We start from the raw sequence: 18,705 nt of genomic DNA, 5'->3' as shown, positions 1-18,705 counted from the left end.
TCACCTCTGCTATTACAGGGTTCTCAGGATCATAAGCATCTTCTTCATGAGAAGCCTCTTGAGTACTGTTGGATGCAGCTTGCATTCCATGCAGACTCTGAGAGATCATATTGACTTGCTGCGTCAATATTTTATTCTGAGCCAATATGGCATTTAGAGTATCAACCTCAAGAACTCCCTTCTTCATAGGCGTCCCATTACTCACAGGATTCCTTTCAGAAGTGTACATGAAATGGTTATTAGCAACCATGTCAATGAGTTCTTGAGCTTCTGTAGGCGTTTTCTTTAGGTGAATGGATCCACCTGCAGAAGTGTCCAGTGACATCTTTGATAGCTCAGATAAACCATCATAGAATATGTCCAGGATGGTCCATTCTGAAAGCATGTCAGAAGGACACTTTTTGGTCAACTGTTTGTATCTTTCCCAAGCTTCATAGAGGGATTCACCTTCTTTCTGTCTGAAGGTTTGAACATCAGCTCTAAGCTTGCTCAGCTTTTGAGGAGGAAAGTACTTGGCTAAGAAAGCCGTGACCAGCTTATCCCAAGAGTTCAGGCTGTCTTTGGGTTGAGAATCCAACCATAATCTAGCTCTGTCTCTTACAGCAAAAGGGAAAAGCATGAGCCTGTAGACTTCAGGATCTACTCCATTAGTCTTAACAGTATCACATATCTGCAAGAATTCAGTTAAGAACTGAAAAGGATCTTCAGATGGAAGTCCATGAAACTTGCAGTTCTGCTGCATCAGAGAAACTAATTGAGGTTTCAGCTCAAAGTTGTTTGCTCCAATGGCAGGAATGGAGATGCTTCTTCCATGTAAATTGGAATTAGGTGCAGTAAAGTCACCAAGCATCTTCCTTACATTATTATTATTTTCGGCTGCCATCTCCTCTGCCTGTTCGAAAATTTCTGAAAGGTTGTCTCTGGATTGTTGTATTTTAGCTTCTCTTAATTTTCTCTTCAGAGTCCTTTCAGGTTCTGGATCTGCTTTCACAAGAATGTTCTTATCCTTGCTCCTGCTCATATGACAAAGAATAGGGCACAGAAAAATAATAATAATAGAGATCCTTTATACCACAGTAAAGGGATCCCTGTGTGAGTAGAAGAAGAGGGGGAGACAAAGAATGTAATATAATGGAAGAAACACAACTGTGAGGAGGCTAGATATATGAGATGAGATGTTAGGATATGAATGAATAAATAGAATGAGATGGGAGAGGGAGAATTTTCAAAAATATTTTTGAAAAAGAGTTAGTGATTTTCGAAAATGGTTTTTAAAAAATGTTAGTAATTTTCGAAAATTTTTTTGAAATCAAAAATAAAAATAAGAATAATTAGTTAATTAAAAAGAAATTTTTTGAAAAAGAGGGAAGATATTTTCGAAAATAAGAGAGAGAGAGAGTTAGTTAGGTAGTTTTGAAACAGTTAAGAAACAAACAAAAAGTTAGTTAGTTAGTTGAAACAAATTTTGAAAAGATAAGAAGTTAGGAAGTTAGAAAAGATATTTTGAAAAGATATTTTTTTGAAAAAGATAAGATAAGAAGATATTTTTGAAAAGATATGATTGAAATTAGTTTTGAAAAAGAATTTGATTTTTAAAATCTCAATTAATGACTTGATTCATAAGAAATCACAAGATATGATTCTAGAACTTAAAGTTTGAATCTTTCTTAACAAGCAAGTAACAAACATCAAATTTTTGAATCAAAACATTAATTGATTATGTTATTTTCGAAAATTTGATATAAAAATAAGAAAAAGATTTTTGAAAAATATTTTTAGAATTTTCGAAAATAACTAAGAAATTTGAAAAAGATTTGATTTTTGAAAAAGATTTTGAAAAAGATAAGATTTTCAAATTGAAAATTTGATTTGACTCATAAGAAACAACTTGATTTTTAAAAATTTTGAAAAAGTCAACTCAATTTTCGAATTTGATGAGAGAAAAAGGGAAATATATTTTTTTTTATTTTTGAAATTTTTATGAAAAACATGAAAAATATGCAATGCATGAAATTTTTAGATCAAAACAATGAATGCATGCAAGAATGCTATGAATGTCAAGATGAACACCAAGAACACTTTGAATGTCATGATGAACATCAAGAACATATTTTTGAAAAATTTTTGATGCAAAGAAAACATGCAAGACACCAAACTTAGAATTCTTTAATGCTTAGACACTAAGAATTCAAGAATGCATATGATAAACATGAAAAGACACAAAACAAAAAATCATCAAGATCAAACAAGAAGACTTACCAAGAACAACTTGAAGATCATGAAGAACACTATGAATGCATGATATTTTCGAAAAAATGTAAGATGCATATGCAAGTGACACCAAACTTATGATATGACTCAAGACTCAAACAAGAAACAGAAAATATTTTTGATTTTTATGATTTTCTAATTTTTTTTTTGGATTTTTTTTTTCAAAAATTTATTGAAAAGGGAAAATAAGGATTCCAAAATTTTTAATATGAATTCCAGGAATCTTGCATTCTTAGTCTAAAGCTTCAGTCCAGGAATTAGACATGGCTCACTAGCCAGCCAAGCTTTCAAAGAAAGCTCCAGTCCAAAACACTAGACATGGCCAATGGCCAGCCAAGCTTCAGCATTTAACACCAGAGTATATTGCTCTTGATAACAAATTGCTGCTCATCATTTATCAAGTATGTAACTTACCTCTGATGGTTTGGAAGCCTCAGTCCAAAAGAATTTAGACATGGCTTTACAGCCAGCCAGGCTTCACATGCTTCATGAAACACTAGAATTCATTCTTAAAAATCTTGAATAAAATTTTTGAAAACATTTTTATTTTTTTCGAAAACAGATGAGAGATTCTTGAAAATATTTTTGAAAGAATTTTTTTTTTGAAAACAAAATGAAAAGAAAATTACCTAATTTGAGCAACAAGATGAGCCGTCAGTTGTCCAAACTCTAACAATCCCCGGCAACGGCGCCAAAAACTTGGTGTTGTTGCCGGGATTGGGATCTCAGACGATTCTTGGCGCCAAACAGGAACAATTAAGTCCCCGGCAACGGCGCCAAAAACTTGGTGCACGAAATTGTGATGTCCAGGCTCAAACTATTCCTGGCACGTGAGCAACATGGTACGCATAATCGTGATTACACATTCATAATTTGTCACAACTTCGATACAACTAACCAGCAAGTGCACTGGGTCGTCCAAGTAATACCTTACGTGAGTAAGGGTCGAATCCCACAGAGATTGTTGGTATGAAGCAAGCTATGGTCACCTTGCAAATCTCAGTCAGGCGGATATAAAGTGATAATGGTGTTTTCGAATTTAATATAATAAGATAGGGATAGAAATACTTATGTAAATCATTGGTAGGAATTTCAGATAAGCGAATGGAGATGCTTTTCGTTCCTCTGAATCTCTGCTTTCCTGCTATCTTCATCCAATCAGTCTTACTCCTTTCCATGGCTGGCTTTATGTGATACATCACCACTGTCAATGGCTACTTTCGGTCATCTCTCGGGAAAATGATCCAATGCCCTGTCACGGCACGGCTAATCGTCTGGAGGCATCACCCTTGCCAATGGCTTCATCTTATCCTCTCAGTGAATAATATGCTCACGCACCCTGTCACGGCACGGCTATTCATCTGTCGGTTCTCGATCATGCTGGAATAGGATTTACTATCCTTTTGCGTCTATCACTAACGCCCTGCAATCGCGAGTTAGGAGCTCGTCACAATCATTCATTCATTGAATCCTACTCGGAATACCACAGACAAGGTTTAGACTTTCCGGATTCTCTTGAATGCCGCCATCATTCTAGCTTATGCCACGAAGATTCTGGTTAGGAGATCTAAGAGATATTCATTCTAGCTTAATTCATGTAGAACAGAAGTGTTTGTCAGGCACGCGTTCATAAGGGAGAAGGATGATGAGCGTCACACATAATCATCACCTTCATCACGTTCTTGGGTGCGAATGGATATCTTAGAAGCGAAATAAGATGAATTGAATAGAAAACAGTAGTACTTTGCATTGATCTTTGAGGAACAGCAGAGCTCCACACCTTAATCTATGGAGTGTAGAAACTCTACCGTATGAAAATACATAAGTGAAAGGTCCAGGCATGCCGAGATGGCCAGCCCCCTAAAACGTGATCAATAGTCTCCTAAGATGAACAATGGATTAAAACTGAGACCAAAGATGGTCAAAAAGACGTCTAATACAATAGTAAGAGGTCCTATTTATAATAAACTAGTCACCAGGGTTTACATGAGTAAGTAATTGATGCATAAATCCACTTCCTGGGCCCACTTGGTGTGTGTTTGGGCTGAGCTTGAGTGTTGCACGTGCAGAGGCCATTTGTGGAGTTGAACGCCAGCTTTTGTGCCAGTTTGGGCGTTCAACTCTGGTTTTGGATCCTTTTCTGGCGCTGGACGCCAGATTTTGGCAGAGAGCTGGCGTTGAACGCCAGTTTACGTCGTTTATTCTTGGCCAAAGTATCGACTATTATATATTTCTGGAAAGCTCTGGATGTCTACTTTCCAACGCAATTGGAAGTGCGCCATTCCAAGTTCTGTAGCTCCAGAAAATCCACTTTGAGTGCAGGGAGGTCAGAATCCAACAGCATCAGCAGTCCTTCTTCAACCTCTGAATCTGATTTCTGCTCAAGTCCCTCAATTTCAGCCAGAAAATACCTGAAATCACAGAAAAATACACAAACTCATAGTAAAGTCCAGAAATGTGAATTTAACATAAAAACTAATGAAAACATCCCTAAAAGTAACTAGATCCTACTAAAAACATACTAAAAACAATGTCAAAAAGCGTATAAATTATCCGCTCATCAAGCTTTCTTCCAATTAAATTTCTTCTTCATCGCTTACCAAGGGTATAGGAGGTGAAGTATCTTCTTCTTTAATCTCCATGTCAAGCCCAATGGGGGAGGATTCAATTGTACATAAGAATTCCTCAATGATTGAATCCATCTCTTGGTCAACCTCTTCAAAGTCTTCAACCATGATATGTCTTGGAGGTTGTACACCCTCCTCAACATCAATCTCAAGCTTCTTGGAAGAGGGTTCTATGACTCTACATCCCATGGACTTCCAATATCTCCTAAGTCTTCAACCACTTCCTCAACTTCCTCCCTTTGTGACAATTCTTGCTTCCACTTCTCTTTTACACCTTGAAGCTCTAAACTCACTCCCTCACTATGCTCCTTGATTGCTTCTCCACATTCAACAATGGGGTGCCTTGATCGTGTAAGCTTAGGCGGGAGGAGACCATGTTGCGAACAGCTTCTGCCACGGTGGCAATCTTGGCTTCTAGCTCCTTGAACTCCTTTTGCGTCTCTCCTTGCCTTTGGAGGTAGTAGCTAATAAATTCTTGGATAGAATCATCCATTGGAGGTGGTGGGGGAAGAGAGGGTTCATTGTTTGGGAGGGAGGATTCATAATTAGAAGTTGGTTCATCTTGGTAAGAGTATGGAGGTGGTGTATATTGAGGTGGTTCTTGAGAGTAATTATGTTGGAATGGTGGTGGTTCCATGTATGGTTCATATGGCTCATAAGGTGGTTGGTATGGTGGATAAGGATTAGGGTCATAATGAGGTGTTTGGTGGTAAGGGGCTTGTGAGTAAGGTGGTTCAAAATTAGGTTGAGGGGGTGATTCATAGGCATGTGGTGGTGGTTGTTGACAACTACAATAAGGATCACCACATCTATTAGATTGATATGCATTAGGGGTGGAATTATACCTATAAGAAACCGGAGGTTGTTGTTGCTAAGAAGGTTGATCATTCCCTTGAGGCTCCTCCCATCCTTGATTATTCCATCCTTAATGCATGTTACCATTGTAGTTCCCATTTTCTACAACATAATTTGAGTCAAACTCATATCCAAAGTGAGGATGAGAATTCATAATAGCAAATAAAAACAAAAGCTAACAAAAATGAGAACAAAGTCCTAAACCTAACAAAAACCAACAAATAAGCAAAAGACAAACATATTCACATATTCACAATAGCTAATAATATAACACCATTGCAATTCCCTGGCAACGGCGCCATAAATTTGATAACGAGCATTTTCGTATGGTTAGGAATTTCACACAAAATAATTCCGTTGGTAGTATAGTTCCTAGCCAACTAACAATACTCAAATCAAATTTAAAATATTGGTTTTGTCACAAGTACAAATCCCAAATAAGAATTAACCAAAGTATTTAAATTCCGGGTCATCTCACTAGGAATTGCAATGAAGGTGATCAATTATTGGCTATGAAGAACAAGGGGGTTTGATTTTTAATTGGCAAGAAAAAAAATAAATGACAAGAAGGTAAAATGACAAGAACTAATAAAATAAAAGAAAAGAACTCTTGGCTAGACATAGGTAATTGAGATCACCATCCTTGTCTACAAACCATATATTGATAATTATAAGGAACCAAGCTCATTAAGTCTACTTCCAAAAGCCTTAAGTACGTAATATCTACTCCTAGGCTTGAAGTACGTCAAATGGCTTGATCAACATCAATCCATAAGTCCTAACCTAGCTACTAATTAACTTAGTAGTAGGCTAGAGTCAATGGTTATCAAATTGACCACCAAGGGTTCTCAAATCACCAATTCATTGAGACCCAATGACTCAATGTCACTCAATTCCCTTAGCCTAGGTCAAGAATAAAGAAAACTACTCAAAAACTAGTGTAAACATTTTATCAAACACCTAGAGTGCAAGAAAAGTAAGCATCACCAAATACAAGAATTAATAAAGGCTATAACTAACAAAATTAAGGAATCAACAATAACAACTGAAGTAAACATCAAAAGACATAGAAATATAAAATTGCATGAGAAGAAATTGAGATCCAACAATTGTTTATAAACATAAAAGAGAGCAAAACAAGAAATTAACATGAGAAACTAAGAAGATTAAGATAATAGAACACTAAAATATAAAGAGAATTGAAATCAAAATAAGAATTGAAAGATAACTTTGAGAGAATTAAACCTAAACTACCCTAAATTCTAGAGAGAAGGGAAAGCTTCTCTATCTAGAATTCTAGCCTACAACATGATGAAAACTAAACTATGACTACTTGGTTCATTCCCTCCTCAATCCTTGGGTTCAATAGCATCAGAAATGAGTTGGATTGGGCCCAAAATGCTTCAGAAATCGCTGGCCATGAGTTGCTAAAATGGACCCACGCTGATCCTGTGATGCATACGCGTGGAGGATGCATATGTATCTCTAAACGCTAGGAAACTATGGAAAATTTTATATCATTTTGAAGCCCCGGATGTTAGCTTTCCAACGCAACTAAAACTGCCTCATTTAGATCTTTGTAGCTCAAGTTATGATCAATTGAGTGCGTAGAGGTCAGGATTGACAGCTTTGCAGTTCCTTCATTTCTTCATGAGTTCTCCCACTTTGCATGCTTTTTCTTCATTCCTTCAATCCAATCTTTACCTTCTAAACCTGAAATCACTTAACAAACATATCAAGGCATCAAATGAAATTAAAGTGAATTAAATTTAGCTATTTTAAGGCCTAAAAAGTATGTTTTCACACTTAAGCACAAATTTAGGGAGAATTACAAAACCATGCTATTTTATTGAATAAATGTGAGAAAAGTTGATAAAATCCTCCAAATTAAACATAAGATAAACCATAAAATTGGGGTTTATCATGCATCCTCAAGCTCAAAAATAATATCCATGGAGTCAAACTCCAAACTCAATAATATAATGCCCATGGAGAAACCCGGGGAGTTAAAGTGTTTGGTCACATCTTGCGATAGAGGGTCAACAAATAGTCTCAAATATACAAGCCTCATAATAATCTTTTTCTTTTTAAAATAACACTTCAAATCAAAACTCCAATTTTTATAGAAATTTCGGCAGTATCTGCTCTCAAACTTAAACTTCTGCCACTCTTCAAGGGTCCCAACCACCAAACCAAATACCTCTCAGTCATTCAAATAATTTCTAGTATCAAATTATTTCAAAATCACACCAATTCCAATATTAAATCTTTTTCCAAAACCAACCAACTCCAATAGAAAATTATTTACAAAAATGGAACCACACATCATATACCATATACACAATCCATCAATAATTCATTCAGTGCATTCTTATCTTAAGGTCTTCTAGCCTAAGTTTTCACGTGACATTAAACATTAACTACGAGAAACCAAAACCATACCTTGGCCAATTACTCTATAAGCTCAAAACTTCTCAAAAACCTCCCCTTTCACAAGCTCCAAGATTCCAAACGTCAATTCCTCAAACTTAATCACCTGGATTACGTTTTGAATCGCCCAATTGAACTCCAAATCAACAAGAACACAATTTAGTTCACACAATATCACTATAATCCTTATAGAGTTCACTAATTTAATAATTCACAAGGATTTAACAGTTTTTTACCTTGCTAACGGATCAATTGGACAAAACCCAGTGATTATCTGCTGCTAGAGTTCACCTAAACCATCAAAATCATTCAATTTCTCAAAACCAAACTAAAAAATCTCGAAATTGAGGAGGAGAAGAACTGGGTGAGAAATGTAAATTACTTACTACTTTGTTCGAATATAATTGAAGAGAATTTTGAGACGAACACGTGATTGCTGATGGCTCGTCAATCGGAGCTCCGGATTAAAAGTTACGTGGAATTGAAATGTTTGACGAGGGTTTGGGGTTTTCCTTCCCAATTCTCTCTTCTGCAACGTGACTCCAAGGTAAAATAAAAGAAAGAAAGCTCGTTTGAAAGTTTATATAGGTTGGGCTTTGGACTCGGTCCAATCGGTTCGGCCAGTTAGTCCAACTTTAGGCCAAAATCTTTAAAATTAGTGTCAAAATTCGTATTTTTAATATTTCCACTAATCTAGATTATAAAAATTTAATTTGTTAATTTTTTGGAATAATAATTAATTTATTGGCTAATTATTTATTAATTTCGTGGAATTTATATCCTACCCACCTAATTAAGAATTTTGCCCCCAAAATTCATATTCAGTTTCCTGAAAATGGGTGCGGGTAGTCTTTTCTCATTTCTGACTCAAGTTTCCAAGTTTGTTCCTCAATTCCAGCTTGACTCCAAGCAACTTTTACCAATAAAACTTCCTTTTCATGCAATCACTTAATACTGGTATCATCAATTCGGACCAGAGTTACTTGAAGCGTTAAATCCTCTTTCAATTGAACTGATTCAGGTTCTAAAATATGGCTAGCATTAGAAGTGTATTTCTGAAGCTGCAAAAATGTGAAATACATCGTGCAGGTTCAAAAGATGCGGTGGCAGAGCTATCCGATATGCTACTGGCCCGATTCTTTTCAGGATTTGAAACGGTCCATTTTTTGCTACTAACTCAGGTCCCATTACACTTCAGCTTCATCCTTGATTGCTCATCGATTCCAGTTTGTTAAAGTAACCTTCACAAATACAAGACTTCCTTCTTAAAATTTGAAAAGTTTCCTCTTCAGGTTTGCACAACTCTTCTGTCGGCTTTTCGTAATGAGAATCTTAACTTGAATTCGCTTGATCTCTTTTCTGTCGTCTCGGCTATTGTTTTGGGACCTAAAACGCTTGATTCTCCGGTTCACATTAACACAGAAGCGATTAACACCTTGTGCAACCTTACTATCTCCTTAACATACAGTCTCTAATGCTCTGTCTTCACCTTCTGACACGTCAGACACTTGGTCACAAGTGATGCTGAACCACCTTCCACCCCAGGCTACCAAAACATCAGCTTTAATTCGTAGTGCATCGTAGTAACTTCAGGATGAATTCAAAAATCTGCTTTTGAGACAGGCCACAGTTTATGCCTCTACTTACACTATTCGGCATGCAAATCATTCTGTTGTACCTTCAACTCCTTCTTTGTCTCCCTCAATCTTCTTCTTTCTTTTCTTGTTCAACAAACTTCAACATCCTTGGTAGCTTCTTACCATCTCAGTTCGACACCTCCAGCTACTCCCTCAACACCCAACTTAAGACTTTAAACTCACTTAACAATTCTTCCTCCTGAATCCACATCTAAGCAACATTTGGAGACTTCCTACTCAGGGAGTCTGTCACCTTATTACGATGTTTCATTAGTACGCACTCTAAGTCCTTCAATGATGCATCGTAGTAATCCTCAAATAGTTCATTAGGTTCAGGTAACACTAGTGTTGGCGCTGTAATCAATCCCTCCTTCGGAGTTCAAAAACTCTTTTCACGATCGGGCGTCCATACTAATGGTGCTTCCTTGCGAGTCAACTTAATCATAGGAAATATGATTGGTAAGATTTAAAGCTCCAAAACTCCTTTTGATGTTGCATTCTTACAAGTCTCGCCTTTCACGTTCACAAATATTGCTCTACGAAACTAACGTCTTAATGGTTGTATCTAGGAGTTGTACACGACGCAAATTTCAGCTTGAGTTGATTTTTGAAAAGATGTTAGGTTCAAAGAGACGAACGAACAACACGAACGGTGTTCACAAGAGATCAGAAGATGGTCTTGAATGCGGTCAAACAGAGTTGTACAGAAATAATAAAATGTACAAGAAGAGGAACTAAGGTACATCTCAAAAAAAAATTTAGAGATAACAAGGCATAGCAAATTAGATAAGTCTCAGTGAATTTTAGAAGAATACAGTTTGCGAAGGAGAGCAACTCCCTTCACAGCAAGTTCCTAAGATTCAAGGATTACATGATTATACCAAGATAAGCTCAAGCTCATCTTGGAAGAGACAGGATTCATGCAATTAAGGAATAAAATTGGGAAGATGATCAATTTATTTTTCAAGATAAAATTCAAGATAGAATTCCAATGCAAGTTGCAAAAGAAAGGCTAGATCAACTCGTAAAGGTGTGTTGGCACACTCTTTCTTGCCTGAAGCTTCCGGCTATTGTCTTTCTTCTTTATCGACATAACCGGTGCTCTCCACAGAGAAGCACTTGGTCAGACAAATTTCTCTTCCAGTACTCCTTTCAACTAGATCCTAAGTTCTACCAATTCTAATGGTGTCATCTTATACGATGCAATAGAAACTGGTCCAGCTCCTGGCATTAAGTTTATCGCAAACTCACTTTCTCTCGCCACCTAACCGATTAGCAGCTAAAGGTTAAATCCGTTTCATGCCTCTTCCTTGCAGTTCACCGTCTCTGAATTTTAAATAATAATCCCGCACAACTTTCAACACTTTCGATTCCTTAGATATAACTCAAATTGAATACTCAAAATAGTTCAACCCGATTCCACTGCGTCACTCTGATTATTATCCTCCAAGAACCTAGCTATTCCACTATGTTAACTAAATATCGCTCTGTCTCAATAATTAGAAGTCATCGGTCGATCATTCATTTGGAAATCATGATTATCACAACTTAGTCATGCGTTACGAATGAATGCTACAAACCAATATTATGCAAGGCAGTTAAAAATTCAGCTACTAGTTCACAATTACCTTAGGTCTGAGAATCAGATTTAGCTGCATCCTGGTCTTTTCTGTGTGGACAATTCCAAGACATATGCCCTGGTTCTCCACACTTGTAAATTTGCCTAGCCCGGCCCTGCACGGCTTATCTTGATGATACCTTTTGCATCTGGGGCACTTTAAATTATCCGGCTGAGTACTCGCCTGCTTTTCCTTGCCAGGTCTTTGGTGGTTGTCGTTCCCTTGGTCAATGTGCTGGTCCTGAAGATGTAGGGAAACATAACCCTTTCTTTTGAAATTTCGGATACTTGGTGTAATCTTCTTTCCCTTCTTTCACTTTTTGCCATTACAGTCCTTCTCGAGCTTTCTCTCGTTACTTGACCCGTGTTAACTGACTCCGAAAAGTCACTATCTCCATTGGTACCACTGCACTCAGAATATTATCTCCCCCATCACGACCATTGTTACCTTCATTTCCATCTCCAGCTTGTTGTCTCATCCTATCCACTACTCGGTTGGTCGCAATACCAGCAGTATTAACGGCAGCATTCATGTTTGTCATCGCAGTTACAAAGTCTGTTAGACTACCTACCGTTACAGTTACCTCATTACCTCTCCATACTCGACCACGACCGCGTCCATGAGGCGCCATTTGGTTCCTGTTCACATCAAACAAGTGATATCAAGGTGATCAATTTCAATATCTCAAGTCTAATGCTTCAAAGTTTCAAATGCATGCTCGTAAACTTTATGATATGTTTATCAGTCAGATATTCCAAACTAATCTCTTCTAAGGGATCCTGTGACTCAAAACCTTTTGCATATTCATCATCTTTTACCGAATATTTTTCAAAATCCAAAGGTTCTAAATCATAGATACAATCAAAAGACAAATCAACAGGTTCACCGGGATCAAAATATACTTGATTATCATCTGATTTAACATTAAACTTGTTTTCAATACAATGTACTTCTGCTATGTCAGCAGCAATTTGGCTGACATCATTATTAAAATCATGAAAACAAAAGAAATTTAAACCATGACTAAATTTGATTGAAGGAATCGAATCTACACTATAAGAAGCAGATGAAATTATATTCCAAAATGATTCGACTTCATCAGAAGAATCACCTTTATTTTTAACTAAAAAGAAATTACTTAAATATTTATTTAAAGCTACCATATAATTTGAGACGTCTTGCTCTTCTGCCATCAAAAACGTCTTCAAATCACCACTTTATGTTGAACAATCCCACCCAGTCGGAGGAATACCGAGTTATGGATAACGAAGCTTCACACTTAAACCTTCTGAAGTCAGATAGCACCCTTCACAATTGAAAGAATTAAGTACCCTATCAACATTCAAAGGTTTTAACTTAGGACTATACACCTTGAAGTTGATGTGTAACTACTCGACATACAGGTTCGAATCAGCCTTGAATACTTCAGGTTTTCCATCATCTATCCAAAGGAGGACACTTTGATGCACAGTGGATGGCACAGCCCCAACTCCATGGATCCAATCACGTCCTAGTAAGGAATTATAACTAGCTTTTGAAGACACCACAACAAAGACGGTGTTTCAATCAGAAGATCCAACCTTTACTCCCAAAGTAACCAAACCTTTAGCAGGGGTCGAAGCACCACTAAAGTCTGTTACTAAAATATTAGTAGGGATTAAATCATTATGATGCTTTCCGACTTTCATTAACATCCTTTCTGGTAGAAGGCTAATAGCTGCCCCTCCATCAATTAAGACTTTGTTTATTTTGATCCCACTCATGGTTGCAGTAATGTGTAATGGGCACAAATGAGATTTTTGCTTCCCAGAAGGCCTTTGAAAATAACCAGGTTCATCCTCATATCGAATTCTTCTTTTCAATAGAAAGGAATAGCCAAACCAACCCAGCTGGCTGGTCAATCTCAGAGATCTTATCGGCCAGCAAACCGGAGACGGACAACCACGGTCCTACTTAGGAATCTAAAGGTCACCTTTGGTTGTTGTCTTGACGCGTTGGTTACGAAAGTCATCGAGGTCTAGGTTTGTGGATGGATTTAGTCAGCGAAAGTCCCTCAAACTCTACTAGAAAACGTTAATTTATCAACCTTCTTTGCCAAAGTAATGATCTTTGACAGAGAGAATCTTTTTTAATAAAACTTCACCATCCTCATCATCAACGTCATAATCCCCCACTGGATTACCTTCATATTCCTCCAAATACTCTGTTGGGATAATCGAAATGGTACTGACCATTTCATCTTCTCCTTCTTTGAAGTCCTCTTCATCTAAACCAGCAACCTTATTCTTATCACCATCAACGGAAATGACCACTGCCTTTCCTTTATCCAACTTCACAGGGGAAGGAACCCCCTTTGGATACGTCTCCCCATCAGTCGGGAAGACTATCCGAGAGCACACAGAAGGTGTTGCTCCCTTACTTTGTCAACTGGAGATACCTTGGGTAGCTGTCAACCTCTTCGTCCTCTGCCCTTTGAGTACCCCCTGGCTTGACCATGAAAGTAAGAATATCGACCTCAAAGAGGACTTCTATGCCCCCATTATAGGTTACGCTTATAATGAGTGTCCCTGTTTTGAAACTTTTGGCAGTTTCAAATCCACTGTACACCTTTGGCTCCGGAATGGTTTATAAGTGCAATGGTATTTTTCTGAGGGCCTCCAAAGCTTTGCCCTTCCATTCGTTGAATAGGGTGTTTCTGACGGGTCTGTTCTTCTCTGTGAGCTAATTCTTTCTTCATCATTTTCTTCTCAAAAATTGCTATAGCCTCAACATTAAAAACTGCATTGCATCGAGGACATAGAGATACATCCCGAACTCCTACCCCAGGGTATACAGATCGAACATCTGATTCAAAGTTTTCCAGGGTCATATCAAAGTCATAAGACATTCCAACCATATTCACCCCGAAATATGGTTTAGCAAAACTGGCTTCATTATCGAAAGGATCAGAATCAACTTTCATTTCTTTCTTACTGTCATCGAATTTCAACCGTCCCTCCATGATGGCTTCTTGTATCAAATCCCTGAAACGAACACAATTGTTAGTCGAATGACTAGTTACTTGGTGAAACTTACAATAAGGTTTTCCTATTAAATCTTTTACCGAAAGCAAAGTTCTGCCCTCATGTAAAATCAACTGTTTATCTTTAAGCAACACATCAAAAATCTAATCAGATTTCGAAAGACCAAAACTATATTTTTTCCCACTTTTCAGTTTTGAATCATTCGACTTCTCATTGTTAGGGATCTTCTTAAGTAAAGAACAGACATAAGAAGGGTCTTTCCTAAGTTCAGCCATATCGACTTATGCATCTAAATCAGACTCCTCATTAGAGGATTCCATGGCCACATAAGAAACTTTCTCCTTACGAGAGAAAGGTTTACTCTTCAACCTCCTTTCGTTCTTATATTTCTCTTTTTCTTTCTTTAAAATTTCTACTTGACGAACTCTCTCAGCCAAAAGGGCTAAATCAGGAACACATTGAATAATTTTTGATGCATATAAAATCCTAAACCCATAATTGATATCTTTACTACTTCACTTTCAGGAAGAGACATATAACAACTACTTCTAGCGTTTTTGAAATGAATCATGTCATCATTGATGGTTTCACCATCTTCACGTTTCAAAGCCACTAAGTCAATAACTTCCACATTCAGTTCTCCCCAATAAAACTGGGCGTGAAAAGCAGTTTCTAACTGAGCCCATATTGTTATCGAATTTGGTCTAAGATTAGAGAACTAAGTAAACGCATTCTTCGTTAATGAAGAAGGAAAAAACTTCATTTTTGAATTTTCATCATTAGCCAAATTTCCAATCTCAACCAAATATCGAGCAACATGTTCAGTAGTTGATTCTCACACTTCTCCTGCAAACTTTGTGATTATCTTAGGATTTTTCACTCCTCTTGGCACTTCAGCCATTTGAACATTATGAGAAAAATTTGACATGAAATGGAGTCGATTCATGAATCCTATATTAAATCCAACCCGATTTAGAACATCTTCCACAATTCTCGTCACCTGATAATGTTCACCAACTCGACTAGCACGTAATCGAACCAGGACATCATCTGCATTTTGACCACGAGAAATTAATTGAGGGTTTTCTCTATTTCTAAAAGCGTAATTTTCATTTTGAAATAAAATTTTCAAATCCCTTATTATTTCCTCTTGCGTCTTGCCTTTTTCATTCATCATAATCAACAATTCGAGCAATTCGCTCGACTTGCCTTGCAAGACGATCAAACTTTGTTTCATGATCAGCCATCATAGGATTCAGATTGTAGTCATGTGTTGAGTTAATAAATTGACCAAATCATGATGACTTTCTTCTACATATTGTCGAAATGCTACTATCGAATTAGAAGCATTCGATGTAGAACCTACATTAACATCTCGAGAACACTCGGAATGTGGTTGTGGAATTTGAGCATTATGTATTCCACTTACAGCTCCAAATCGGATCGAAGGGCCAAAACCACTTACTGGTGGCGTATAACCTGGAGGAAGACCATAAGGAGGCCAACCAGCAGTTACTTGGGGCTGAATTGGTATTGAATTACCACGTGGGCGAATATTACGCCCATTATTATCAGCCTGCATACTTGTAACTGCTATCTTTCATTTACAATAACACCTTCCGAACGTGAAGTACCATCTGAAGGTTGTACAACTACTGGTGCACTATCATTTGTGGATGAACCACCATTTACGTTCAAAACTTCATCAGCCATGTGAATAATTCTTCCACTCCTTAATTGCATACACTAAGCAATACCAAAATCATTTGACACACTTAAATTTTAAAACTGTCTCACTGGGCATGCCAATTTGTTTTATCAATTTTTAGCAAATCGAAGGTGGTTTGATTCTAATAGTCTGGGAGCGAAACCTACTCCTCTTTTGCGAGTATAAATTTTCTAAAAGTGTATCAAAGACCCTCGAATTAGACAAGATTTAAAGAAAAGACTGAAAAAATATAAATAAAGACTTTGAAAGTAAAATTGACTGGAATTAAAATGGTTTGCATTGAACTTTAACAAAGCAATAAAATGCCTTCGACTGAATCAAATGACTTTTAACAAGGAAAATTAAAGGTTTCAAAACATAGAATTGGACTAATAAAGTAAATGTTGCTTGAAAGAAAAATTTGCAAGAAAAGTAAAGTTTGCAGAAAATGTAAATAGAAAGTAAAGACATGTGGAAGGAACCCTACAGAAAATTGACTTGAAGCAGATTCAAAAAGTCCCTGGGATGTGAGTGTGCGAAAATAATCTCTAAAACAAAGTTTCAACCCCTATATCTTCGAGCCTTCTTTTATTTATAGCCTCTCCTTGACCGTTCGATTTGAAATGTAACTTCCATATGTGTGAAAACGTGAATAACTGTTCCTGTTTCTTTTGCTTGATCATGAAACGACTGAAAAAGCAATCTTCGAAACTTAAAATCTTCGATTTACCTCCTCGACTAATTATAATAGTCAAGCTTCAGGTCAATAACAAAATACCTTTCTCGATACACGCTTCTTTCTGAGAACACATGGCTGCTAACTTCCAAATAACTTCCTTTTTCAAAATTACTTATTTTTGACTAACAGCCGTATAAGCAATTCGTAGCATGCTACCAAAAACTAAATGATTCTAACAAAATTTATTCTACATAATCTAGTTAAGAATGGCTTTTCCTGCTATATGCAAACGTACACTGACGTAGATAAAGACCCAAAAGGAAAATCATATAGTTTTACTAGCTATATATATTAAACCGAATCTAATGCAAATCAAGTTGGCTAAAATATTTTGAAACTGTACAAACTATAAAGAGTATACCAAGGCAATAATCAATAATAACGAAAATGACTTTGTATTCTTAATTTCTTATTCGCGAGTTTCTATTTAAGAAATTGAATTTTTTGGAAAAATAGTTTGTTTTTATGATTTCGTATTAAAATTGTTATGAAAATAATAAAACCCAATTTGAATTATAATTTTTTTAATTAAAAATGGAAAGACTCGAGCTTCTTTTGTTTCAAAAAAAAAAAAAAAAAAGACTCGAACTCGCAACTAACCTCTTATATGGGTATAGAAAGATTATTTCATTTGAGCTATAATTCATTGGCATAGATTATAAATTTTTATTTGATACTTAGTTTGCTCCTTTAATTTTATAACTAATAGTACATATTTGCCAATTTTAATTGATCCTCTAATTAATACAAGATTTGGATAACATAATATAAGTATGTTTAGTTTTTTTTGAGGTAAAGTACTAAATTAGTCCTTACGTGTAATTTTGTTTTGGTCATTAAGGATTAAAGTATCTTATTTAAATCTAAAAAAGTTTTATTTAATTTTAATGTAGTCCCACCATGAGGTTAAAGTTAAATAATTAATGAAATGTTCTACATGACAGCATAAGGTCGATAATCTGGAGAATAAATATAAGATCTAGAGGCACAAAATTAACCGTGGATGCATCAATACATATATTTATCATTTTTCTTAGTTCTATAGAAAATATTTCATTTAAATTGTAAGAAAAATGATAAATAAATGTATTGATGCATTGATTTTATACCTATGGAACTTGTATTTATTCTCCAAATTATCGATTTTATTCTTGTACTGCTGTCATGTAAAATATTTCGTTAATTATTTAATTTTGATCTCATGGTGGGACTACATTAAAATTAAATAAAATATTTTTAGATTTAAATAAAATATTTTAAATTTTAAAGACCAAGACAGAATTATATTATACCTAAACGTAGAAAATTAATTTAATCCTTTATTTTTTTTTTCCTTTTTTAAGTTATGATTAGTTCAAACATAAGGAGAGATGATTCAAGAGGGGTTTATTTCCGCCTTTGGGTTTTGGGTGCATCAAAGGAGGTTCAATGGGTTTAATTAATTTGATGTGGGTATTGATTTTCATGTAGTAATAATGTAATATTAATTCGTCGGTTATTTTGTAGAATTTTATATATTTTGTTTTTAAAACTGTTTGATAAAAAGATTGAGTAGCGAAACAGAAATAAATAAAAGTGTTGATTTTTTAGATTTTTTTAAATAAATATATATACTAATTAAAAAATAATTTTAATTTTAATCCTTCTAATAAACACGCTTTTAGAGTTATTTCCAAATCCCCACATGATATTGGATAATGACTTCACAGTGGGTGGAGTGTGGGGACAGAAGACATACTAATGACTCTGACTATGCAACTAAAACCATGGAGAAATTAAAATAAATTGAATGCAAA

At 35.9% G+C, this 18,705-nt stretch overlaps 1 non-coding gene across 1 annotated transcript; it reads left to right on the top strand.

Moving 5' to 3' along the window:
- Positions 1 to 379: 379 nt before the first annotated feature.
- Positions 380 to 487, top strand: LOC112780751 (small nucleolar RNA R71). The gene has a single exon (XR_003191567.1). It is a non-coding gene; the product is annotated as a small nucleolar RNA R71 (small nucleolar RNA).
- Positions 488 to 18,705: the final 18,218 nt, after the last annotated feature.

Source organism: Arachis hypogaea, chromosome 19 (assembly GCF_003086295.3).
Source record: "Arachis hypogaea cultivar Tifrunner chromosome 19, arahy.Tifrunner.gnm2.J5K5, whole genome shotgun sequence".
Classification (NCBI taxonomy): domain Eukaryota; kingdom Viridiplantae; phylum Streptophyta; class Magnoliopsida; order Fabales; family Fabaceae; genus Arachis; species Arachis hypogaea.
This window is presented reverse-complemented; position numbering and strand designations above follow the sequence as displayed.